Here is a 26,847-nt window from a genome sequence, read left to right as displayed (position 1 = left end):
CATAATACTTATAGCCTTTTGTAGACAAAACTGGGGCGGGTTCCCACACATCTAAATAAATTAATTCTAGAGGCTAAGAGACATTACTAGAAGAAATTGGCAAATTTAAATGATGTGCTTTGCCTAATTGGCAAGCCTCACAAACAAAATGATCATTCACATGTCCTGAATAAAGTAAACCAAATTTAGAAATTACTAATTTAACTTTTTCAAATATGCATGTCCTAAGTGACGATGCCAATCCTGGAAAGAGGCTCTTTCTCTAACAAGTGTTTCGGTTAATTTTTCTCTATCATCATTGGCTCTAGGGAACTGATAAAGTCCATCTCTATTGGGTCCTCTAAGTAAAACTCTCCCCATACGATCCTTCAATAAAAGAAATCCGGGTGAAATTCAAATACTAAATTATTATCTCTTGTAAATTTGCTAGCAGAGATCAAATTCTTTGTCAGGGCAGGAACATGATAAATATTTTTCAGATTAAACTGATAGTGATCATAATTTAATGAAGAAGAACAAATATTTTTCACTTTGTTCGTACAAAAAAATTCAGACGTGTTCTTTAAGTTATCAACATCTAGATCATGTGATGAGTTGCTCCACTATTAGGGTACCAAACAGGGTCAAAATTAGTTGCTGAGCCATTGTAGGAAGACATACCACTATGAAACGCAGCCATAGGATCTAGAGAATTATTTTTATGTTCTTCTTGGTACAAGAGGGTGTACCTTTTGTAGCACTTGAGTGCATCGTGCGCAAGTTTGTTACATACTTGGCAGACAATTGTATTACCTCTATCTCGACCTTGTCCTCGTCCAGACTGATCCCCACGCCCCTGCCTCTACCGCGGCTATAGTTTCGTTTGTTATTTTGAAACTGAGAATTATTATTACTATTCTTTCCTTTATTATTGTTATTTGCTACTATATTGGCATTGGGAGCTTCATTGGAAACATTATGCTGAACAAGCCAAGATTCATGGCTAAGTAGTAGACCAAGAACACCATTGATGCCTAACTGATCAGCATCAGTTCTATTAGTAATAGTAGTGATAAGAGATTCATATTCGTTTCCTAGTCCAGATAAAATGTAAAGAGCAAGGTCTTCCTTAACTATCGGTTCAAAAATAGTAGATAGATTGTCTGCAATAGTTTTTGATTTCTGAACATACTCACTTATGGATAGATTGCCTTTCTTAAGATTCTATAGTTGCCGCCTTAGTTGTAGTACCCTAGATCGTGAGTGAGAAGAAAATGATCTCTTTAGGGCACTTCAGACTTCAGCTGCAGTAGATAATCCAACAACTTGGGGTAATACACCCTCTGTCAAAGATGTAACAAGTCAACTTAAAATGAGTTTGTCCAACTGTACCCATGAAGCATAGTTTGGGTTAAGAATTTTCTTATTACCATCATTGAGATCTAGAATTTCCTTTGGTGGTGCCTTGGCCAAACCATCAATTAAGCCCATTAGTTTGTAGGCTCTGAGAACTGGCAGAAGTTGAGCCCTCCATAAAAGAAAATTTTCTCCATTCAACTTGATGGTGAAATATGGAGAAAATTTTCTCCCTTCAAACGAATCAGCACTGTGAGATGCCATAGGCTTTGATAACAAGATAAGAATGTAGAAGAGAGAAAATAAAAAATAAAAGAATTCTTGTATTGCTTGACCTGTCAACCAGGATAAGATGGATACAGTATATATACACAAAGAACAAAAATAATAAAAGAAACTAAGAATAGAATAGTTAGTTGCCTATGTACAAAGATTGCTAATTAATTCTCTTTCTAATTTAGTGGTTGCCAAATCTGTGTGAGAGTCTCCATTAGTAATTGCTATTCTTAGAGGAAATCTTTCATTGGTAGCTATTAAAGATCATTTATTAATAGCTGCTAATCTAAACTGAGAGCCTCCATTGATAACTGTCAGACTTGTGGAGTTACCTTCTGGAGAGCTTTCCTCAATACTCCAATAAAAATCTAAAGTGAAATATTTTATTGCTGCTGATGAAAGATACATTACGAAAAATATGGCCCACATTAATTATTTTCTAGATTATATTTATATTTATATTGTCTTAAACTCTCTCACTTCATTTCTTTCACATCAAACTTGTGAATCGGGTTAGGGTCATGAAGGCAGAATATCATTTGGGTGAATGTTGGGTCAATGTGAACCATTGAATTTACCAACAGTCACTCACTTAATCGTACTTAATGCTGCGTTTGGTTGCAGTGCAATTTATTTGCACTACTACAAATGTATGGAAATGCAAATGAAAAAGAAAATGCAAATTCTCATTTAATTTTGTTTTGTGTTTTATTTATTCTGTTTCATAATTTAGTTTATTTCATTTATACTGCAATCAAATAAAATAGGCTAAAATTTGAAACAAAAATAGGTCAGAATTTACACTCAAATCACTCACACTGCCATAGTTTTGCATCAGTACAAATTTATTTACATTGCAACAAAACACAGTCTAAGCATTAAAAACATGTTCTGCCGGATACCTCAAACTACTCTTGTTTGAGTTCGGCTCCAGTCAGTGTAAAGCCAGTTCAAACAATCTTACATTGGGAATATCATCATACTTGTGTGCTTTATTTGGGAGATATTCCCAATGCAAGATTTCTAAAAACTGTTGAAACGGTGTGAGCACGGGCTTATACTAACAGAAGCCGGGCTCCTGTTGTTCTTTGTTGACCAAAACCTCACAGCATCGAGATCAGCTTCCATCTAGGCAAGCCCGTGCTCACACCATCCTAACAGCCTCTTGCACCCTTGCATCAAGAATATCTTCCTATGAAATAAAACATATGAGTATGGAGATATTCCAATTCAAAGCTGTAAAGGCTACTCCAATGGGTGTTGCCCTGATATGGAAGCCGAACTCCACAGCGTCTTGATGTGGCAGGCTAATAAGAAAAATGAAAAGGAAACAGATGATGGCAAATGGGTTTCATTATCAAAGAATCGGAAAGTTAGTTAAGCATTTAAGCAATGGATGAGGAATCCATAGGAACTAATGCTGTATTTATTATCAATAAAAATAGAATATATTAAAGAAAACCCAAACAACACGGAGCTACGAAGGAAGAAAGAAACATTGAATGATTCAATTCATTTCATCATACTAGAAACAAACCTTTCAATTTTACTTCACAAGCTTTGATCATGTCAGCATTCACGGTGCAGTCCCACTTGGCTCAATCAATACTTACCACTCCATTACACTATTAATTTACCCTCCTGAGAACTAGTGACATAAAAGTAACATTCATACTGACAATTATGACCTGGGATTTTCTTCCTACCAATAAAATACATTCTAACACCCTATCAACTTGATCTGACACCATACATTTCATAGTAAATGAGATATTCCATTTTGGATGATATTGGTTGGATGTTGGCTTGGGAGGTGACCTGAAATTGGTGGAATTCAGCAACTACCAAGGGAAAAGGTGCCATTGAACATCAAAATAGCTACGTATATCAAATTTTCACTTCACTTTTTTCACATCAAACTTGTGAGTGGAGTCGAGGAGGTCAAGGCAGGATACAAATCCCAGGTCTACGGAAATTACATCCACAGATTTTGCCAACTGGCAATTACTTTCAAAATTAAAAACTTGTTTTACTTTTCAAAGACTAACCAAAACATCAATGCATCTTGATTGTGATTAATAAGATAGAAGAAAAGGGAAAACAAATGATGACAAATGAATTTCAGAAGTCAAACCAAATCGATCGATGAGGTCCAAATGATTCGTATCTTTCTTTTTCAATCTTTTATTAATGATGTTGAACTTTTCTGGAACTTTGACACTGCCGAAACTCAATGACTACCACTTGGCGAAGGAGTAGCCATTGAACATTAAAATGACGGGTCCGGATGTAGTAGGTACGTTAGGTAAGCATAATGAATGAGCATGTAATAGCTGTGTGACATGTCTCAATTAATGCGCCTTTCATTCAAACATTTTTTTTTTCATTAGATAGAAATTATTCATTATTTTATTATCTTTGTCAAAATAATTAAAAAAAAAACAATGAAAAAGAAAAACATAAATGAGTCCCAACTCCCAACACGTTTAAGTTTTCCTTTTTCATTGTTTTTATTTTAATTATTTTGACAAAAATAATAAAATAATGAATAATTTATATCTAATGGAACCAAAACATTTGAATGAAAGACGCATTAATCGGGACGTGCATCACATAACTATTACGTACTCACTCATTATGCTTACCTAACGTGCCTACTACATCCGAACCCCAAAATGACTAGGTGTATTAAGAGACAATTATTAAAAACATACTATCAGTGGCTTTTCGACGTCAAAGTATGTAATGTAAATTAATTAGTCATCTTACATGTCCCTTTGATACTATAATTGGTAGTTCTCCCTCATCATCAGTGAATTATGTTCATACCCCCCAACAACGGTATGTTACCCAAGTAAAAGGTGTAAAATTTAAAAATGCAAATGAATGTATCAAGTTCTACCAAAACAGAAGCTATAGAATCCAAAAATCCTTTTTCTAAAGAAAAAATCATCTCATCAGCAAATTTTCTTGTCTAAATAATAAATCAATGATATTCCCCAAGGACCTCAAAAACACTCCAAAAAATCCTCAAATCAGTGGTTATATTTCAGGAAATGATTGTATAAAATAAACACTCCAAGATAAAAATGTAGAAGAGAGAAAATAAAAACTAAAAGAATTCTTGTATTGCTTGATCTGTCGATCAGGCAAAGATGGGTATAATATATATATATATATATATATATATATACAAAGAACAAAAATGATAAAAGAAACTAAGAATAGAATAGGCAATTGCATATGTACAAAGATTGCTAATTAATTCTCTTTCTAATTTAGTGGTTGCCAAATTTGTGTGAGAACCTCCATTAGTAGTTGCTATTCTTGGAGGAAATCTTTCATTGATAGCTACTAAAGATCCTTTATTAGTAGCTGCTAATCTGGACTGAGAGCTTCCATTGGTAACTGCTAGACTTGTGGAGTTACCTTCTGGAGAGCTTTCTTTAATACTCCAATAAAAATCTGAAGTGAAATATTTTATTGTTGCTGATGAAAGATACATTATGAAAAATATGCCCCACAATAATTATTTTCTAGATTATATTTATATTTATATTGTCTTAAACTCTCTCACTTCATTTCTTTCACAACAAACTTGTGAGTGGGGTTAGGGTCATGAAGACCGAATATCATTTGGGTTAATATTGGGTCAATGTGAACCATTGAATTTACCAACAGTCACTCACTTAATCGTACTTAATGCTGCGTTTGGTTGCGGTGCAATTTATTTGCACTACTACAAATGTATGAAAAATGCAAATGAAAAAAAATGCAATTTCTCATTTAAGTTTGTTTTGTGTTTTACTTTATTCTGTTTCATATTTTAGTTTATTTCATTTATACTGCAATCAAATAAAATAGGCTAAAATTTGAAACAAAAATAGGTCAGAATTTACACTCGAATCACTTACACTGCCATAGTTTTGCATCAGTAAAATTTATTTACAATGCAACAAAACATAGTCTAAGCATTAAAAACATGTTCTGCTGGATACCTTGAACTACTCTTGTTTGAATTTGGCTCCAGTCAGTGTAAAGCCAGTTGCAACAATCTTATACCATCTTGCATTGGGAATATCATCATACTTGTGTGCTTTATTTGGGAGATATTCCCCGTGCAAGATTTCTAAAAACTGTTGAAACGGTGTGAGCACGGGCTTATACTAACAGAAGTCGGGCTCCTGTTGTTCTTTGTTGACCAAAACCTCACAGCGTCGAGATCGGCTTCCATCTGGGCAAGCCTGTGCTCACACCGTCCTAACAGCCTCTTGCACCCTTGCATCGGGAATATCTTCCTATGAAATAAAGCATATGAGAATGGAGATATGCCCAATGCAAGACTGTAAAGGCTGCTCGAATGGGTGTTTCCTTGCTATGGAAGCCGAACTCCACAACATCTTGATGTGACTGACTGGCTAATAAGAAAAATGAAAAGGAAACAGATGATGGCAAATGGGTTTCATTATCAAAGAATTGGAAAGCTAGTTAAGCATTTAAGCAATGGATTGGGAATCCATAGGATGTAATGCTGTATTTATTATCAATAAAAATAGAATATATTAAAGAAAACCCAAACAACACGGAGCTACGAAGGAAGAAGGAAACATTGAATGATTCAATTCATTACACTATTAATTTACCCTCTTGAGAACTAGTGACATAAAAGTAACATTGTTAGTGACAATTATGATCTGGGATTTCCTTTCTACCAATAAAATACATTCTAACACCCTATCAACTGATCTGACATCTCTTTTTTTACATCAAACTTGTGAGTGGAGTCGAGGAGGTCAAGGCAGGATACAAATCCCAGGTCTACGGAAACTACATCCACAGATTTTGCCAACTGGAATCACTTTCAAAATTAAAAACTTGTTTTACTTTTCAGAGACTAACCAAAACATCAATGCATCTTGATTGTGATGAATAAGATAGAAGAAAAGGAAAAACAAATGAATTTCAGAAATCAAACCAAACCGATCGAAAATACGAAGTTGGTTAAACATACTAGCAGTGGAGTGGATGATAAATCAATAGGAACCAATGCTGTCTTTATCATCAATAAAGAAAACCAAAAACAATACAAATCTACGAAGAAAAAAACAACAAAATATTCAATCCATATCTTTCAATTCTACTTTCATTTTGATCATCACGTTAGCATCCATGGTATAGCCCCACTTACTTCAGTCAATGCTTACCATTAATTTACCATTTTCCAAAGAACTAGCAATAACGTAACATCCCCGTTCTATGAGGTCCAAATGATTCCTATCTTTCTTTTTCAATCTTTTAGCAATGTTGTTGAAGTTTCCTGGAACCTTGACACTGCCGAAACTCAATAACTACCACTTGGCCAAGGAAAAGGAGCCATTGAACATCAAAATGATACATTATTTTATTATTTTTGTCAAAATAATTAAAAATAAAAAACAATGAAAAAGGAAAACATAAATAAATCCCAACTCCCAACACATTTAGGTTTTCCTTTTTCATTGTTTTTATTTTTAATTATTTTGACAAAAATAATAAAATAATGGATAATTTATGTCTAACGAAACCAAAACATTTGGATGAAAAGCACATTAATTGGGATGTACATCACACAACTATTACGTGTTCACTCATTACCATGTGAACAGTTTGAAGATTTACTGATAGCAACATCGAAATTTTTGCAAACTATACCAACATCTTCTGACACCGTAACACCATGCATCTCATACATGAGGGTTCTCACTTTTATGATGGCCTCAGTTTTATGGTGAAATGTGTGGTGTTGGATCAAGTTGATAGGGTTTTAGAACGTGTTTTATTGGCAGGAGACCCCAAATCATTTTGAAGAGCTCAGATCTCTCAAGTCAAGATCGGCTTCCATCAATGCAAGCCCTACTTACACCATGTGAACAGTTTGCAACTTTACATTGAAAATATCTTCACATGAAATAAAGCACGTAAATATAAAGATATTCCCAATACAAGGCTATAAAGCCAAATTCCCTAAGTCCTACCTACAAATTTTCCTCACATCTCCACTCACGGGATTACAGCAGAAAATTGGATAAATCTCTCCTCATTTGTATCACACAACATCACAATGATCCCTTACCAGGAAAACAACTACAACAAAACTTCACAGCAATACAGTATTTATTTGCATGGTTCTTTTCCTTTTGTTTCATAGGACTACACAACGGGAGTAGTAGCTCATCCCACCACAACCCTCTGGTGGCACCAGGATTCGATCCCAAGTTTTTGCTGGAATATGCCATCCAAAGGACAATAACTGAGCCACCATCAATAGGAACATGGTTCTTTCCTTAGTTCTTTTTCTATTAGTCAAATATATTTTAATACTTAAAATTCAAAGTTTCAAGTTAAGCCAACTCTAGACCCTATCATAAGCTCAGGACCCAGGCTCCAATTTGGTCCAGCCCTGGGTCGAAGCCAATTTTACCAGCTCAAGCTGGGCTCAGGCATTATACCCAAGGATTAGATCCGAGTCCAGTTCGAAAAATGAAAAATCTTAATTTTTGAGTCCGGGCCCAGCCAAGGAAAAAAGTCCATATCCGTACAAAATTGCAGATTGGATTGGTTCAGGTTTAGGTTGGACCCACCCAAATTTCACAGCTAATACGCCAAAGTGTTGGGGGCAGGACGGGGGGCTACAACCAGAGCAACACCCCGATTGAAGATGCATTGAAAGTTCACCTCACAAGCCCATAAGAGTGTGAGGTGAGAAGCATGGGGCATGGGCCTCAGACTTCATTGGACAACTTTATACAATCTGAATGAGTTCCGCGGCCTTGGTATAAAATGTCTAAGAAAAGTAGAAATAACATTTCTAGCTAAGGCTCATTTTGAAAAGAATACAAATACATATAAAATAATACAAAATAGAAGCTTTTACACTCCATATATTTATATTTTTACCCATTCCAAAGGCTCAATTTGAAGACTGCAAATATAAATATGTAGAGTAAAAAACCTTTAATAAAATATTTATAATTCCTATATTTACACCGTGCATGTTTGTATATGCACTCTTCCCAACATAACGATTATATTAGAAAAATTAGAGATTGGAGCAAGGTTTGGACGTGGGTTGATTTGCAGATAGGGTTGCAATTTGGGTGGGATTAGGTTAAACATATGTTATAAATTTTAGGGTATCAAGAGTAAAATATGGATCATACAACTAAATGGTATAAAACACACCTATGGTGAAACAATAAGGACATGAGGATAGATAAGCAGAGAGAGGGCATACAAAACAAATGCAAAACTCTTTAGATTAGAACAACCGAAGTTGAATATTTTTAACATCTATATCTTAGTAAAGATGGCTAGAGGAATGGATTATAAAGTAGTGGTTGTTCATCAACTTGTTTTTTTTAAATTGTTTTCCATACTTTTGCATCCTGTTGAAGTTCAACCTATATCCCAAAAGCCCATTGGTTTATCTATGACGCACTCCACCTCTTGAACGTTTGGTTCAACATGAGAATATCTTTTGGACCTCCTCAGTCCCTCGAGCTCCAATACAACTTCTTTTATTGTTGGCCTTTCTTTTCCATTGAAATTCAAGCATCTCTTTGCAATGTTAGTAACCTTTTGGAGTTCATACTCTCTACCATCTTTTAAGACCTGAGCATCAAGAATTTCAAAAAGATGGTTCTCCATTATTGCAAAAATAAAATTAAGTCATAATATTTTATTGAGATGGTCCTACTAAGCAAAACATAACAAAACATGTTTCAATTTTGTGGAAGCCTAATAAGCAAATTCTATTCACAAATGCTCATATTACAATTAGATCATAGAAAACAAATGGTAAGAAAAGTATAAATACAACATCATAGATTAGACTAGTTCTACTAAGCAAAAGAGGTAATCAAGAGCCTCAAAAGAAAACATTTTAAGATTCCTTTGTAAGTGGTGCAAAAGTCATAATTAAGATGCCAAAAGGAAGGCATATGCCTCCAACAAAAAGAAGTTTGACAATTACAACTCCCCCACTACACATCAACAGTTTAGGTAGGTGTATTATTCACTAGATTGATCATAGAATATTTGTTGTTTATATTTCTAATGCACGTGGGTAGTTTATATATTTGCTTCTTGTTTCTTAAGAAAGGCATGTGAAAACAATTAATTATATTTTCTACCTCCTAGCACTCCTTCACAATTGAAGTAATAATGGAAAAATATAGTGTTACCCACCTAGAGCTTTTCTAGTTCAATGACTAAGTTTTTTCCTGATTTTTTGTTGAATCAAATGAAATAAACTCAAAATAACTTAATTTACTAGGATGTTTGGAAGGTGGAAGGATTATCTGAATGCGATGGTTGTTCAATGAGTTGTGGAACTGATGATAATTTTCCATGCCAATAATAAAATACATAAGTTCTGCACCTCTCACAGTGGTGCCTATGAATTTATTATTAGCATGGAATATTAGCATTGGTTCCACAGGCAACGGAACAGCCATTGCGATTCAGCTAATCCGAGTTAGTTTGGAAGGATGCCTCTGTCATTTACATTCACTTATTCAGATGGTCATTTACTTAAACACACCCTGTGGTTACAATGTGACTGAGAGAATTAGGTCCTCGTAAAGGAAGTTTATATCAAATGTAGGCCACTGGATCTTGCTTCCACTATGGTTAGAAAATGCATTGGCATTACTATTTGGCAGAAATGGCTAGGCCATCCTAGCCACCATATGACATCTTTTGTGCTTTTTAAGTCTTAAGTGGCATTTGATAAATATGAAATTTCAGATCTGAAAATTTAAAAGATATTTTTTTTGTCTAAAATTTGAAAAGAAGTATATGTGCTTTTCTACTTTTTAGAAGCTCTGAATCCATATGTCTGTTTGTATTGGATCAATCATTTACCATCTGAATCCATAGGTGACATCTTTTTCATCATGTTCAAAAATCACTAGGTGTCTCAGGCTCAAGGAGAGGGTGGGGCCTGATTATATAGGGAAAATGGCCCATCCCTACTTAAAAGGTAAGGGGTGCAACTTGGGTGAGCTTAGTTTGGATTCTTATCAAAATCTGAGTGAATGCAACCTCAAGGCCAAAGCCCAAAGCATTGTAAAATGCTAAGGAACCATTTTGTTTCTTAAAATAAGTGCCTAGAATCAGAATTAGAATGGCCCATTTCTATTTCAATTATTTATTTGGAAGGAAAGGGATTCCCATTCTAGAGTATGCCAAGAAGTAAAGAACTCATTAAGAAAACCCCAAACCCTAATTTTAATAAAATAATAAAATATTATTAAATTAATAATTAGATAATAATAATATAATAAAAATAAAATAGTAAAATAATAATACAATATGAATTATATATTCATAGAGTAGGAAAAATATTAGTACTATATATAATACAATATTACTATATTAATAATAACAAACAAATATATTAATTATTAAATACAAGAGTATCATAATAAAGAATAAATAAAGTATTTATACAATATAATTAAAGTAATATAAAATAAGAATATATGAATAATTAAAATAATACTAATCATATATTAGTAGAATATTAATAAAATAATATTAGTATAACAAAACATTAACAAATTTAGAATCAAAAGCAAAGATATTATTTATTAAATAATAATCATAGTAATAATTTTGTACAAATATTATATTAATATAATATAATTAAAGTAATAATCAAATACTAACATATTAATTATTAAATAATAGTGAATAAAATTTCAAATACTAAATTATTAATAAACTATAATAATAAAAATATTATTAAAGTCATAATAAAATACTCATAAATTAATGATAAATTATAATATATTAATTATTAAATACTAATGAAGTAATAATAACAAAGTACTAATGAAATAATAATTGTATATTCATAAAATATTAATAAAGTAATAATAAAATAATAAATAGACTAATATAAAATTGAAAATTTTTAATTGATTCCAATTCCAACTCCAAATGAACCAAAAAACAACAATCAGTATCTGATTCTAATTCCTGATCGAACCAAAGAAGCGTCTAGAATAAGTGATTTCAATTCTGATCCCTAAGGATTCTTATTCCAATTCCAATTCTAATCTTGTCTACAAATCAGACGGACCTTAAGTTGGGTCAACCCAAATACGTCCCTACTTAAAAGTAGCTCACTACTTAGACAAAGGGGTTACTATTTCTTCTCTATAATCAAATCTTTGTAATACTTTACGCCCCAATACTTGTTTATTGCTGAATTTTATAATAATGCGCCAGATGTGATAACCTTCATTGAAAAGCAATGAGAACTAATGGTGAGGGAGAGGGAGATGGATATGAAGAGAGAGATGGAGGAGATTGGTTAGTGGTGGTGTAATTGATGTTATCGAAGCTGTTTTGTTGTTGTTGTCAATGGTCTCTAAGTAAGTAGAGACTACAGAGTCAAGATCCTAATTGTGGCTCTCCGGGAAGAAGAGAGCCTTAACCCTCAAACCCAAAATGATCTCAATAAACGTTTGCACCAATTGTTTGTCCTCTCTTTCCTTCTCCATATTAGAGCTTTAGGCTTCTCTCTCTCCCCGTCTTTGTGTGTGGAAGATCTCTAACTCCTATTGGATCTATAACTCAATCACTATTCCACCGACTTCACCCTTGAAGAATTGCCCTATAAAAAACCGAGAATGAATCAAAGGAAGATCCATTGTTCTGTTAAAAACTTTTATGTCTCCGTTTGGAAAATGGGTCAATCATCAGTTGGGCTTTATTTTGAAAATTTGTGAAATAATGAAGGGTAATTTTTAAAATTTGGAGGTACTTTAAGAAAATAGGTTAACAGTAAGGGTGCAATTTTTTAATTAGCTAAACAATAAGGATAATTTATGAAATTTTCCCTTGTAAGAATTGCTAGAGGCTTGGTTATTTTTCAAGATGCAAAAGACATTACTAGAAACATTTGCCCAATGAAGTGATGAACTAGTAATACATCTGAGAGAGGTATGAATAGAAATATTCACAATGTAGCAAAACTAGGACTTTATATTGAAAGATTGTCATTCATGGTAAGATCATCTATTATTGATCAAGTGGGAAAATGTTGAAAATATGGTTTCTAATATTTTAATCAAATTCAACTTTCAATTAAATAAATTCATTCTTTTGAAAATGGTAAAATATAAGATTTATTAAGAAGAAAATGGACTATACCCCCTAAAAGACCAAAACTAGACTCCAAAGTTGACGCCCAATCCAAAACAAAAATAAATAGAGCAAGGCTCCATGCCCATGTAAATATCTAAGACTAGGCTGCACAATTAGGTCAATCACTCTGAACAAAATACCACATCCAAACAAACAATTCAGCTATCACTTTGAAACAAATTCATGCCTCAGTACTGGCATAGCTAGGATTTTTGTTCTAGTGGGCCATAATAACTTAAAGCTTTGTTAATGTTAGAAAGGCTTTTTTTTTTTTACGTTTTCAACCACCTAAGTTGTATCTCATAGAGGCTTTTGTGCCCATTTTCAACCACCTAACTTATATAAGTCATGAAATCATATCCAATAAAAATCTAGAAAGCCAAAAATAGGCTTACATTAGCAAGGACTTATGTGATGTACAGGCTTTGAGAAGTGAAAGCTAAAAAGTAGAAACACATAAGGTAGACAGTTGTTTTATATTTTAACTTTTTAAATAATTAATAATTATTTATATTTCATATACTATTTTTAATATTTTTTTGCATGCAAAAATAACAATAATTAATTACAACTAGGGTTATTCATCGAATGATGAAAGTAACCAAATTGACCAACCCAACCCAACTTGGTCGGTTTTCTAGTGTTTCTAGTTGACTTCGGCTTAGCAATTTCACAACCCGACTAGGTCATGTTAGTTTCGTTTTGGCCATTTGTGTATATATATAATTTGTTAAGAGCAAAGTTCTTAAACTACCCCTACTATTTAGCTAATTAACAAACTATACCCTTACTATTTAACTATTGTCTTAAACCACCCCTAGTATTTGTAACAATTGTCATTGTTATTAAATCATAATGGAAATGATGAAATGTCCCTTTTTCCCTTGAACTCTTCTTCATTTAACTCGAAAAACCCATTTTTCATTCTCCCCCTCTTGCTCAAAACACAACGGCAAACTAATAGAGATAGGTGGCAATGCGAATAACCCCCTCCACCTTCAGCTTCTCTCTCTCTCTCTCTCTCTCCCCTTCATAAACTTCGTTCTCTCTCATTCCCTTCCCTTTCTTGTTTCATCATTGTCACTGCAACAAGTTGCAACAGTGGATTTAAACCCAGCAACAGCTCCTCCCCATTTTGTGTTTTTATTATTCATCCTTTCCCTCTCTTTCCCTCGATCACATTTTTCCTCTCCCTTTCATTCTCTCTCTATCCCTTCTCTTGTATCATTAACGCAATGACTTTGGATATGGCAGTACTCCAATGCTACCTTCCACCCGACAACTAACTCTAACATTGGTTTCACCTATATGAAAATTGACGCTCTACTCTGTAATCGTTGCACATTAGTTTATACCTCTATATTAGTTTGAATTGGTTATTATTGAAAAAATCTTGTACCCACTTGATTATTATTTGAAGTGATAAGAATCATTTGTTGTTCGCCTCCTATCCCACTACTTTGTCAATGTAGAATTCACCAAAGAGCCCCACTGCATCAGATATGGTAGCTTCCATGTACCAAGTGTTCAGTTTTATGGATTTGATTCCACTTAATATATGTTGGGATTGTGTCTTATTTTACAACCACTAGATTAATTTTAATATAACGATTGGTGATGTTTCTCTTTAAAGTAAAGAGGTTTTACATATAAAAACTTTCTTTTGTATGTAGGGTTAGGGCTTTTTTGGAGAGAATGTGTGAGAGAAAATCACAGAGTGCTTTTGGTGTGAGAGTGGGTTTTCTCTTGTTTTTGTTTCTTGGGTTGACAAGAAAGAGAGAATGGGTGTACAAGAGTTAAGGGTTTGATTGAGTTTCAAGCCACAAGATATTTGTAATGCTTCTCAAATTTATTTCATAGTGAATAATAGGTTTCATCTCTCCTATGGACGTAGGCAATATGGCTGAACCACATAAATCTTTGTGTTCTTTATGGTGCTTGTTTTTATTTGTCTTTTCTTAGATTTTATCTTTGTTTTTGCTATTAGATTTCTTGTGATTGTTATTTCAAATACCTTATGATTTTATATTATTGGTGGTTGTTATGAGGCATCAACAAAGTGATATTAGAGCTCTTAAGTTAGTGTTTACAAGGTGTTGGTAAAATTTCTTGAGAGATAATAGCAGCAAAAAGTACACGTCCTTAGTTCTGAATTGAGAGGTTTGATGGCAAAGGAATTTTTACCCTATGTCAAAGAAGGGTAAAGGATGTCCTTGTTCAACAACACTTGGCTAGAGCGTTGAAGGGAAAGGATGGGAAGCTATAAGACATGAAGGATGCTGATTGGGAGGACATCAAGTCAAGGTGTGTTAATACAATTATATTGTTCTTGGGTCTTGGTTGATAATGTTATGTTTAATATTATGGAGGAAGATTCTGCACCGAAATTGTGGGATAAGCTGAAGAAGCTTTATTTGGAAAAAGGTGGGAATCTCACGGAACACCTAAATGTGTTCAATAGTATCTTGGATCAACTAGGGAAATTTGATGTCAAGGTGGAGGAAGAAAAAAAGGCCCTTTTGCTTCATATCTCACTTCATGATTCATATGAAAACTTGGTAACAATATTATTCTACGGGAAAGATACAATGAAAATAGAAGAAGTTATTACATCTCTTTTATTCAAGGAGGTTAGGAGGAAGTCCAAGTTTGAAAGCGGGCAAGACTTTGCATTGGTTATGCTGAGAATGGATCGGAAATGAAGGTCGTCTGACAAGGGGTCTGAGAAAAGCAGGTATAGATCCAGGACTAGGGAAAAGGGCAAGATACAATGTTATAGATGCATGGAATTTGGTCACATGAAGAGAGATTGTCGTGCACAAAAAAGGAGTGGGGATGAATCCGAAAGCATGGCAGTTGCATCTGATGATGATGGAAATGTTCTCATAGTCTCTAAAGGTATGTGTTATTTTTCTCCAAATGAGTGGGTTTTAGATTTTGGATGTTCTATGCATATTTGCTTTAAGAAGGAATATTTTGACACGTTCAAAGGGAGGAAGACATGTGTTGTCTACTTAGGTGATGAATTTACGTAACATCATGAGTGTTGGGACAATGAAAATCAAAATGTTTGTGCATAACCTTGTATTTTGTATTATTTTCTATGTATTTGCATTGCACATATTTGTATTTATACTCCTTTCAAACTGAACCTAAGGCTGTGGTTGTTGCAGTGCAAATTTATTTGCACTAGTATAAATACATGAGAGTGCAAATTAAAAATATGCAAATTCTCATTTTTATTTTGGATTTTACTTTATTCTGCTTCATGTCTTGATTTACTTAATTTATAGTGTAATCAAACAAAATAAACTAAAATTTGAAATAAAAATACGTTAAAAGTTACACTCAAATCATTTGCACTGTCATAGTTTTGCAGCAATGTATTTGCACTGTTATAGTTTTGCAGCAGTGCAAATTTATTTGCATTACAACTAAACACAGCCTAAGCCTCAGTTTGAAAGGAGTATAAATAGATTAAAAACATTGTATTTTATATTATTTTGTATGTATTTGCAGGGTACATAATTTATATTTGTATTCTTTCCAAACAGAGACTAAAATGCAGTCTTAGCTTATCATAAAAGAGATTAAAATCTGGGTAAAGGCATTCAAATAAAAGTACTCTCGGTACTTGGATACAAATGTGAAGTCAGTGTCATCGATGTGAAAAGGTTTTTTGTTAAAGGAGGGAGGTTCATGCATAGCGATTAGGATTGCAATTTGGATACAAATGGGAGCCTGGTACTCTACCCAACTTGTACTCCTATTGAAGAGTACCCAACTGGTACTCTACACAACTCCAAAAGCTCCTAAGAAGGCACTATGTAGGTAGTATGCGATTTACACTAGGGCGACTTGTTCAACCAAATTATCATTATTATAAAGTGCTGATCACACGTTTTGTCTATACAGATAAGGTGCACATGATTATTTATCACAGTATTCAATCCACAGGTTGAGATATAGATTTGACCAATGATCTAAATTTCTAAATAAAAGAACACTTGGTCTAAGCTGGTGCAAAGAAAAGGGTGAGTATGGGTCGATTCGGTTCAGTTTCATGGCAGAGCTTATACAGGGTTGATTTCATATTTTTGGAACTAGAACCTATCATGTAAAAGTCGGTTTCAAGGCCAGTTTTGATCTTGGTTGTTTTGGGGTCAGTTCTAAAATCTACCCGTTCAAAAATAAACACATGTTCTTTAAAAACTTGACTGTCAATAAATATAATATGTAGTTTAAAACTTATATTATACACATTCAAATAGTAAAATGAAAACAAATGATTAAATAACTTAAGTAATTCAATGGCCTTTCTAAACATGACTGCTTGGGTTCAAATCCTTTTATCTTAAAAGTATTTTATGGTTTATTTCAAGGCAAGTTAATTACACCAAAATCGGTTCATCGGGATGGCCTTTCTAAACCCTTAGACCTTGGAACCAGCCTGGGTGGAGATCAGTTCTAAAAATTTGGAACCAAACCCTATCCTATAACAAATTGGGTATAGGGTCGATTCAAGGCCAATTTGAAGTTGATTCCATTCGATTCCGAATAGAATCTACCCATTCACCCCAAGAAATCATGACGTTTTAGGTCAAAATTAATTTAGTTAATTGACCTAAAAAGATAATTATGTTTTGTCAATTATCATTAGGCAATATACAAAATGATACATCACTTTGCCCTCTCTGCACCAAAACATAGGGCTATAAAAACATCTAGTAGAATCGAATATGGGTAGATTACACATTAGATTCGCCTGTATTTGAATATAAGTTGGATCTTATCTCTATTGATATATCAGATTTTAATCAAAATTTGGATTGTGTTTCGATGATGAATAGTATAAATAAGTCAAGTATATGGGGTGAATCCATAGTGAATCACTTTCAATAAGATTAAACTAGAATTCAAGTTAAGATAAACAGATACCTAAGACACTAGCAAATCTGACAACGTTTTCCGTGCGTGGCCCACTAAATTTGAGGCTTGGGTTTTTTATCCTTTTTCCATTTTAGTATTACATAGTACAAAATGAATGGAGAATCAACAGGGGTTGAAATAGATCAGAGCAGAGCAAGGTTTACATGTGGTCTTGTGGCCATACTACAAATAGCTCGCATTTCCATGGTTTGGATCCAAAGTCTCTGTATTTGGATTGATGCAGAATGATCAAAGAGGGATCTATTATAAAACCCTCATAATTCATCTTATTCCTTCATGCCCCCTAAACTTTATTTGTCAACTTAATTATGCTAATAGTCAACTTTTTTATTTTCCTTCAACCAAGTAGAAATCCATTAGTTATTTAGCTGGATTTGTGAATTAATAACTAAAATGTATAAAACACACTTATGGTGAAACAGCAAGGACATATGGGTATTGATAAACATGAGAGAGGACACACAACACAAATGCAATACTCGTTAGAATGCAACAACTAAAGTTTCTAATATCTATATCTTAGTAAATATGACTAGAGGGATGGATTCTGCAGTAATGGTTGTTCATCAACTTGTTGTTTCCATACTTTTGCATCCTGTTGAAGTTGAACCTGTATCCCAAAGGCCCATAGGTTTATCTATGATGCATTCCACCTCTTGAATGTTCCATTCAACATGAGAATATCCTTCGGACCTCCTCAATCCCTCGAGTTCCAATGCAACTTCTTTCATTGTTGGCCTTTCCTTTCCATTTAAACTCAAGCATATCTTTGCAATGTTGGCAACCTTTTGGAGTTCATGTTCTCTACCATCTTTCAAGACTTGAGCATCAAGAATTTCAAAGAGACGATTCTCCATTATTGCAGAAATGAAATGTGTGACTATGCTTCTCCCTTCTAATGGTCTAGTGAATGAAAATGGTTCCTCCCCGGTTAGGAGCTCCACAAGAACAACCCCAAAGCTATAAACATCATTCTTTTCTGTGAGTTGACTTGATTGAAAATACTCAGGATCCAAATATCCAAAGGTCCCTTGTACCATGGTGGTTAAGTGGGTTTTATCAATTGCAATTGATCTTGAAGTCCCAAAATCAGACACCTTAGCCCTACCTTTGTCATTCAAGAGGATGGTTGAAGACTTTATGTCTCTGTGGTAAATTGGTATAGAAGTTGTTGAGTGTAAATAAGCAATTGTTCCTGCAACTTCTGTGGCAATTCTTAAGCGATTGTCCCGTGTTAACAAGAAACCTTCACTTTGATAATGGATATTGTAGAAAAGTGTTCCACCAGAGATGAATTCATAAACCAGTAGATGAACTTCTGTCTCTAAACAACAACCCAACAATTTAACCACATTCCTATGATTGATTTGAAAAAGTATGACAACCTCATTGATGAATTGCTCAAGTTGACTCTCGTCTACTATCTTGGATTTCTTGATAGCTACAATTCTTCCATCTGATAGCATACCTTTATAAATTGTACCCTGTCCCCCTTGACCAAGAATTCGATTTTCATTATATTGATCAGTTGCCTTTGCTAATTAATCTACCATAAAAACTTTTATTTTCTCAACATTGCCTTCTTTCGATGAAATTTGTTGTTCTAATAGCATGCCACCATTTCTTTTATAGAAAATTCCTTTGCATTTCTTTATTTGTCTTTTCTTCAAAACATTGTATAACCAATAACTAGCTAGAAGTAGCATCATACCTAAACCTATACCTGCATGATCCATGGAAATTAAGTAGTTATGGATAACATAAGTAAGAGGAAGCTAACAAATAGAAGATTTTAATGCAACAAAGCCTATGTATGAACTTTGTTTAAAAATCTCTGATCACACATACATCTTTGAACAAAAAATGTGCATAATGGCATGGCATGCATGCCATAAAAGTTTAGAGTGGTTGTATGATGTATAAAAGAAATATCAAGAAGCAACCTAAGCAATCAAATCATGTATAAAGGCCCTAGTTAGAGTCATTCATAAATGCTCATATTACAATCAAATCATGAAAAATAAATAGTAAGAAACGTGAAAAATACAACACCATAAAATCAGACCTAAGCAAAAGGGGTAATCAAGAACACTCAGAGACAATGACTTGAGCATCCTCTATAGATCTATATCTATCTATATCTATACTACTATAAAAAGCACGAATGAGGCCTGAGATTTCTGAAATTTTTTGTGACTAAAATATCCCTCGTTTTGAATTTGGACACCTTTTATTTTGGGGACAAAAATGCAACTTTAATACCATTATTCAGTTCATTCAATTCACTCTCATTAAATCTAATATTTAAGGTAATAACTCCTATTTATTTTTAGAACTCTCTAGACAAAAATAACACTCATTTTGGATTTGGACATTCTTTATTTTGGGGGCAAAAAATATATTTTCAATACTACTACTCAGTTCATTCAATTCTCTCTCATTAAATTCTATATTTAAGGCATTAACTCCTATTTTCTGAATCATATATTTAAGGTATTTTTTATCATTACATTCTATTACTTAAGTATATAAACAATTATTTTCATGTTATAAAAACCTATATTTTTAAAATCACCCTAGAAATTAAACCCTTTTTTCCATCTAGGTGGTGGGTAAGTAGTTCAACCATCTAGGTCAAATGGGTCAACCCATGATGCCATAATTAAATAATAAAACTTAAAAATAAATAAATATACAAACAACATAAAAAAATAAAGAAAATCTGTACAAAATTTTGGGGCACCACTATTATTATATATCATCATATTAAACATAAATATGATACATTTTTATAAATTAAAACTTTATTAAAATAGAAGAAAGGAAGTATTTTTAATAGAAATGCCCAAATCGAGTAGGCAAAAACCTAGGTCATACAATGGCAACTCAAAAAATAAATATGATAAATATGAAATTTAAAATCAAATTGTTAAAATAAATATGGAAATAGAATATAAAATTTAAAATCAATAAAAAATGAAACCATTTTCTATTTAGGTGGTAGGTTTGTGGTTCAACCATTTGGATCAAATTGGTTAACCCATGGTGTCATAATTAAAAAATAAATTTTTTAAAATAAAGAAATACAAAAAGTTATAAAAAATACAAAAAATATAATAGAACAATTTTGGGCACATGTCTAACATTATATATATGGCATATTAAAAATGAAGTGTAGAAAATACGAATTGTTTTTATTAATGATAGAAGTGGAATACAAAAATTAGAAAATTTGATGTCTAATTGGTTATCCCACTAACTATGTCAAATGGTTCAATTAAATCACCATGTTGCTAATCAAATAAAGGTCTTTTGCAAGGAAGTAAGTGGTTTGGTGGTAAATGGAACCAAAATCATTGTCAAGTGATGGGTTAACCAAATTAAATAGTTGATTTGACCATGGGATAAAACCAATATTATAAAAGGTATGATACCAAAAGAGTTTTAACCGATCATACCCCCAATGAATTTTAATGAATACCACTTGATTGATAGCATATGAAGGAACCTAAGATTAGCTCCAAAAGGGGAAAATGATAGAAAGTAGATTAAGATGGTTTAATTAGGTATGAACAAATGGGTAGGTTCTACCTAGAACCGAATCAAACCGATCTTGAACCAGTCTTAAACTGGCCCTACCCATTCTGTTATAGGGTAGGGTCAGATATCAAATTCTTGGAATCGGCCCCCACTTAGGTTAGTTCTAGGGTATAGGGGTTTATCCTACCTGAACTGACCTGGTGAACTAGCCTTGGTTGAACTGACCTTGGAACCGAACTTGCCTTGAAATAAACCCCAAAATATTTTTAAGGATGTGAATATTTGAATCCATGCACTCATGGTTACAAAATCCATGGTCTCACTTGACCATCATGTTACTTAAGTGATTTGATCATTTGTTTTCATTTTAATATTTGAATGCATATAATAAATAATGTAAAAGGTAATATTTACAAAATTTAAATTATAATGACAAATTTTGAACCATATATTAATACATTATGGTAATTTACATATTAAATTACTCGATTTGATCAATAAAGATAATATAAATTTTAAATTATATATTATGATTATTAAAAACCAAGTTTTTAAAGGACATGTTTAATTTTTTTTTTTAATGGGGAGAGTAAAGAAAGAACAGGTTCCATGGGTAAACCTTGGCACTAACCTCGAAACAGCCAAGGCTAGAGCCGACCCTAGAACCAACCTTCACAGGGTAGGTTCCAGTTTCAAAAACCTAGAATTGACCTCTATAGAGTAGGTTCAAGGTTCTTCCATGGAACTAAATTGAATCGACCCATGCTTACCCCTAAAGTTTGATCATTTACATGCAAAACCATACATAACATCTATTTAAGAAGGTGATGAATTTAATGTTATGGGGGCTAGAAGAGTCGAGGGAATTGAGAATGACCTATTTGGAAGTCCTAAAAAATAATATAAGTTCCCATACATTTAACAACAGGTATAGCATTTAAGAGAATTGAATGGTGAAAGAGGATTCATGTATCTAATCCCATATAGTTTGGACAAGGCTCTTAGATGATGATGATAACGACCTAATTGGTATCACTTTTATGATATCAATTACATTATGCTTCGATTAATTATTTATCATTTTTATATAATCTCTAATAAGAAAATTTAAATTTTATCATATTTCCATATTCAATGCGTGTGAACATTTACTAGTGGTGCAAAAGGCAAAAGTCATAAGATACCAAAAGATGGGCATCTACCTCCAGTAAAGAGCAATTGAGCAAGTGCAACTCCCTCATTTCACATTCATTAGATTGACCATATAATTATGTCCATCCTATAATTTCATGTATTTATTAAAACCTACTTTCTAGTTTGCATATTACTAAGACACCCTTATAATATGCAATTATACTTAATTGACATATCATTAGGAATTGTTTGTATTTTGTATGTGGATATGGGCATGTGACCTCTTCAAATGAGTAGAAAATGTGAAACGGTATGGATCTAGGTTTTTTATTCCAAAAATACATCTAACAAACTCTCATATCACACACAATCAAATATTAAATTGAAGAAAAATGATCAAATCACTTAGTTGACTCAATGGTCAAGTGCTTAAGTTCAAATCGTCAAATTCTTAAAATATTTTTGGAATTTATTTCAAGGTAATTCCAATTTCAATATTGATTCTTCAGGTTGGTTTGGGTAGGATAAACCCTTAGACCAGGGTGGGGGTAGGTTCTAAGAATTTGGATCCAAACCCTACCCGATAAGAGATTAGGTAGGGTTGGTTCAAGTAGGGGTGTTCAAATTCAGATGGTAAACTAAAAACCGAACTGAACCAAACGAATAAGTTTGTTTGCTTCGGTTAATTCGAGTATTGGTTCTGTTCGATTTTTATATTTTTAAAAAAATCGCTATTGGTTTTTGTTGGGTTTTGCTGAGATTTTCAACCAAACCGAACTAGTGCTTTTATTTGATAAAGTACACTAAATATTTAATGTTCCATTTAATGTTTAATGCTTATTAATTATTATCTTTCCCAATGACCAATTTGGCAATTCCCAATTGGGCTTTAGGCCCATTCTAACGTTTAATTAATAATAGTTAATTAAAACCTGGAGTAATTATTAATTATTTGTCAATAACAACCAATTTGGCAATTCCCCATTGGCATTAGGCTTTGGGCCTATTCTAACTTTTAATTAATAATAGTTAATTAATTACAACTATTAGACTTTGAGGCCATTTTGATTTTTAATTAATAACACTTGTTAATTATTAAATATTCATTAATTGTTGAATGTTTACATTAATGTGGAATCAGGGTCCAAACGAGCCAAAACAAACTGGATTCAGTTATGATCATTTCAATTCTATCGGAGAAAATGGTCAAACCAAATAGTCGATTAGGTCCTTAGTTTTAATTGAACCAACCAATTGAGTTCAAGAGTGGTTAGAGGTTGGTCCATTAAATACCGGATAGAACTTTTTCATTCACTCACCCCTAAGTAGGAGTGTTTTTCTTTTTTAAATATTCATGTGATCATTCCTAGACAAAAACATAAATAGTTCCTAACAAAAGTTCAATTAACTAAGTTGCATATTGTAAGGGTGTTTTAATGATATAGAAATTAGAGGGTAGGTTTTAACAATATTATATGAAAATATGGGGATGTTAAAAAAGTACAGGACATTTCTTTTATTGTTTGCTACTACTTCGTCTCGAAGTTGATTAACCTCAACTCCCAAATGAAATTTTGGGGGTAGGAGACTTCACCCAGATCATAGGATCATAATCCTCCAACCGGCCTAGGTTAGGCTGATTGTGATTGGTCCGGGTTTTCGTACATCAATGATCAATCAAATAAAAGAATTGTCTGAACTTCTGATTGGATATACGTTGTTCCTGGTCAGGGGTAGTAGCCAAGTGAATACAAGTATACAACGTGTGCTAGCGTGCTAGCTAGAGACTAAAGAAATACTCATGATATAGGTGTACTTGGCAGGCCTTGATTGTGGCTCGTGGCATCAGCCAAATGGGATCCTGGTCTCACATCTCTAACTACCTCCAACCACTCCATGGCAAGGTCAATTATAAAAGGGGGTACTCATCTCAAGGTAAAAGGATTTTGCTCTCACTTGCTCTCTTGATTCAGAATCTCAAAAGAACTTTCCTTAGCTATTAAGGACTAAGTTCTAATCCCTTGTCTCAAGCCTGGTCCAACCTCTCTTTGTCACTTGGATAACTTGATTGTTGGAGTCTTAACCCCTAGGATAACACCCGTGGCCTTTGACGTTTATTCTTCTCTTGCTCACAGATCAGACCCATCGGCCTCGGGCACCAACAAAATCCCCTTGTTGCCCTTGGCAGCAACAATTGGTGCCGTTTGTGGAAAACATTTTTTAAGACTTCCCTCTATAGAAAGAATTTAATTTAATTAACTAAGCATCTGATATGGCCGATAAACAAGACCACACACACAATGCTCAAAACTTGGTCACTATGGACCAATTCAAGTTGGTCCTCGATAGGCTAGACAACCTAGCCCAAAGAGTTGATGAGATGGGGCATCTAAGAAGAGGCCACCCTATTGGGAGCCAAGGGCAGTATAGTGGATGCTCCACTCATGCACCACTGGTCCAGCACTCGATCGACCCCGGAAAGGTCGACCCCTCAACGTCTAACAACAGTAGCCGACGGGCCAGCAAGCCCCCGCCGAAGACCTCTTAGCTCCCTAGTCGAAGGGGTAATCTAGTAAGGTTCCATGACAATTTCCAAGACCACAACTGCCACCACCACCACCATGTAGAGAGCAATTGGAACGATGAAGGACACTCTAGCCACTACAATCCTCTACTAAGGGCTAGAGGCCAATGCTATGCCTCTCCCCCACTAGTGTCATATCTTCGCAATCTCCTTAAGGATCATTGAGCTCGTAAGGCTCGGGATGTGTCGGCATCCAAGCACTCCAAAAATAGGGCCAACCCATTCTGCGTGAGAAAGAACATGAACGAGGTCCAGACGACTATCGACTGATGCCTCGGTAACCTCTTGGTGTAGATAGGCGCCATCCAAGATCAAATCCGGTAGGTGAAGGAGGGTCAAGGTGATGTCTCTACTAGTCAAAACCCCTCATCCACTCGAATGGACACCTTCACCGACTTCATTACCTTAAACTAGCTCCTGCCTCACTTCAATGCTCCCACTTTGGAGACTTACGATGGGAGCATTGATCTAGACGACCACTTGGAGAGCTTCAGGGCACTCATGCTCTTCTATGGGTATTCTGATGCCCTGATGTGCTGAGCCTTCCAAACCACCTTCAAGGGAGTTGCGCACAGATGGTTCTCCACGCTCCCCCCTTAGTCCATCAACTTCTAGGACTAGTTCGCCAATCTCTTCCTCTTCCACTTTATTAGCAGCTACTGGTGCCAAAAAACCGTCATATCTCTTATGTCAATCAGGCAGAAGTGCGGAGCAAGTCTTCATGCATACATTGACCGGTAAAAATAAAAAGATCACAATCACAAGTAATAAAAAGATTACAAACCAAGTGCAGCATATGAAAACCAATATGTTGATGGTTTAATGTATGAAAACCAATATGATAATCTACATATGAAAATTTTTATTGTATTGAGCTTTCCAAAAAAATTTAAGCAATTTTCATGAATCATGATAGTCTGCATATGAAAATCAATCATGATGGTGTTGTTTTATCATATTGAGTTTTCCAATAAAAATTAAGTAAAAAACTAAGCAATTTTCATGAATCATGATAATCTGCATATGGAAATCAATATGGTGTTGGTTTATCATATGAAAACCAATATGATAATTTGCATATGAAAATTTTTATTACTGTCGATCGTCGCTGCCAAATCGCCGACCACCGCTGCTCCTTGTTGCTACTGATTACAAGAGGAAGGAAACCCGCCGCTGCAAAATCGTCGGCCACTACTGCAAAATCATCGGCCACTGCTGCAAAATCGTCGACTGTCGTTGCTCCTTGTTGTTGCTGATTACAAGATGAAGGAAATCTGCCGCTGCTCCTTGTTGCTCACTGTCGTAGATGAAGCTCTTTTGAGGAAGGATATCTGTCGTAGTCATCGGTTATCGTGATTCACTATCAATCGTGGCTGCCGCAAGTCGTCAGTCGCGTTGTCGGAGTATGAGGTTTGAGCGGAAGGAAGGCTGGAACTTGGAAGGGTTAGAACGAAAATGAACTTTCATTCTAACACTAACTCGTATGGCTAGAATCGAGGGACATGAATGGTATTTTTTTGTTTTGTTTTTTAAATCGAACGAAAATGAATTACGCTACCCACAAACTGCTGCCTGGTCAAATGGTTTAGTGGTTCGACCGCTCAGATCAATGATTTTTTGACCTTTTCAATGGTTATTTAATAAATAATGATTTACAGTATAATTGGACTCGAGGTTTGAATGGTTACCAGTTTTCCAGTCCAACCATATGGTCCGGTCTAGTTTTGGAAACCATGCTTGAATTGAAGATGAATGAAAGAGGGAGTGGGTCTGCATATGAAAATCAATCATGATGGTGTTGTTTTATCATATTAAGTTTTCCAATAAAAATT

General features: G+C 34.1%; 1 pseudogene; it reads right to left on the bottom strand.

The window, feature by feature from the left end:
• Nucleotides 1–18,323: 18,323 nt before the first annotated feature.
• Nucleotides 18,324–19,223, bottom strand: LOC148872175 (wall-associated receptor kinase-like 22 pseudogene; annotated as a pseudogene).
• Nucleotides 19,224–26,847: the final 7,624 nt, after the last annotated feature.

The sequence above is a fragment of the Nelumbo lutea genome, chromosome 2, assembly GCF_056320005.1.
Source record: "Nelumbo lutea isolate HS-2025 chromosome 2, American lotus-T2T, whole genome shotgun sequence".
NCBI classification, from domain to species: Eukaryota; Viridiplantae; Streptophyta; class Magnoliopsida; order Proteales; family Nelumbonaceae; genus Nelumbo; species Nelumbo lutea.
Note: the sequence above shows the minus strand (reverse complement) of the source record. Positions and strands in the feature narration are given on the sequence as shown.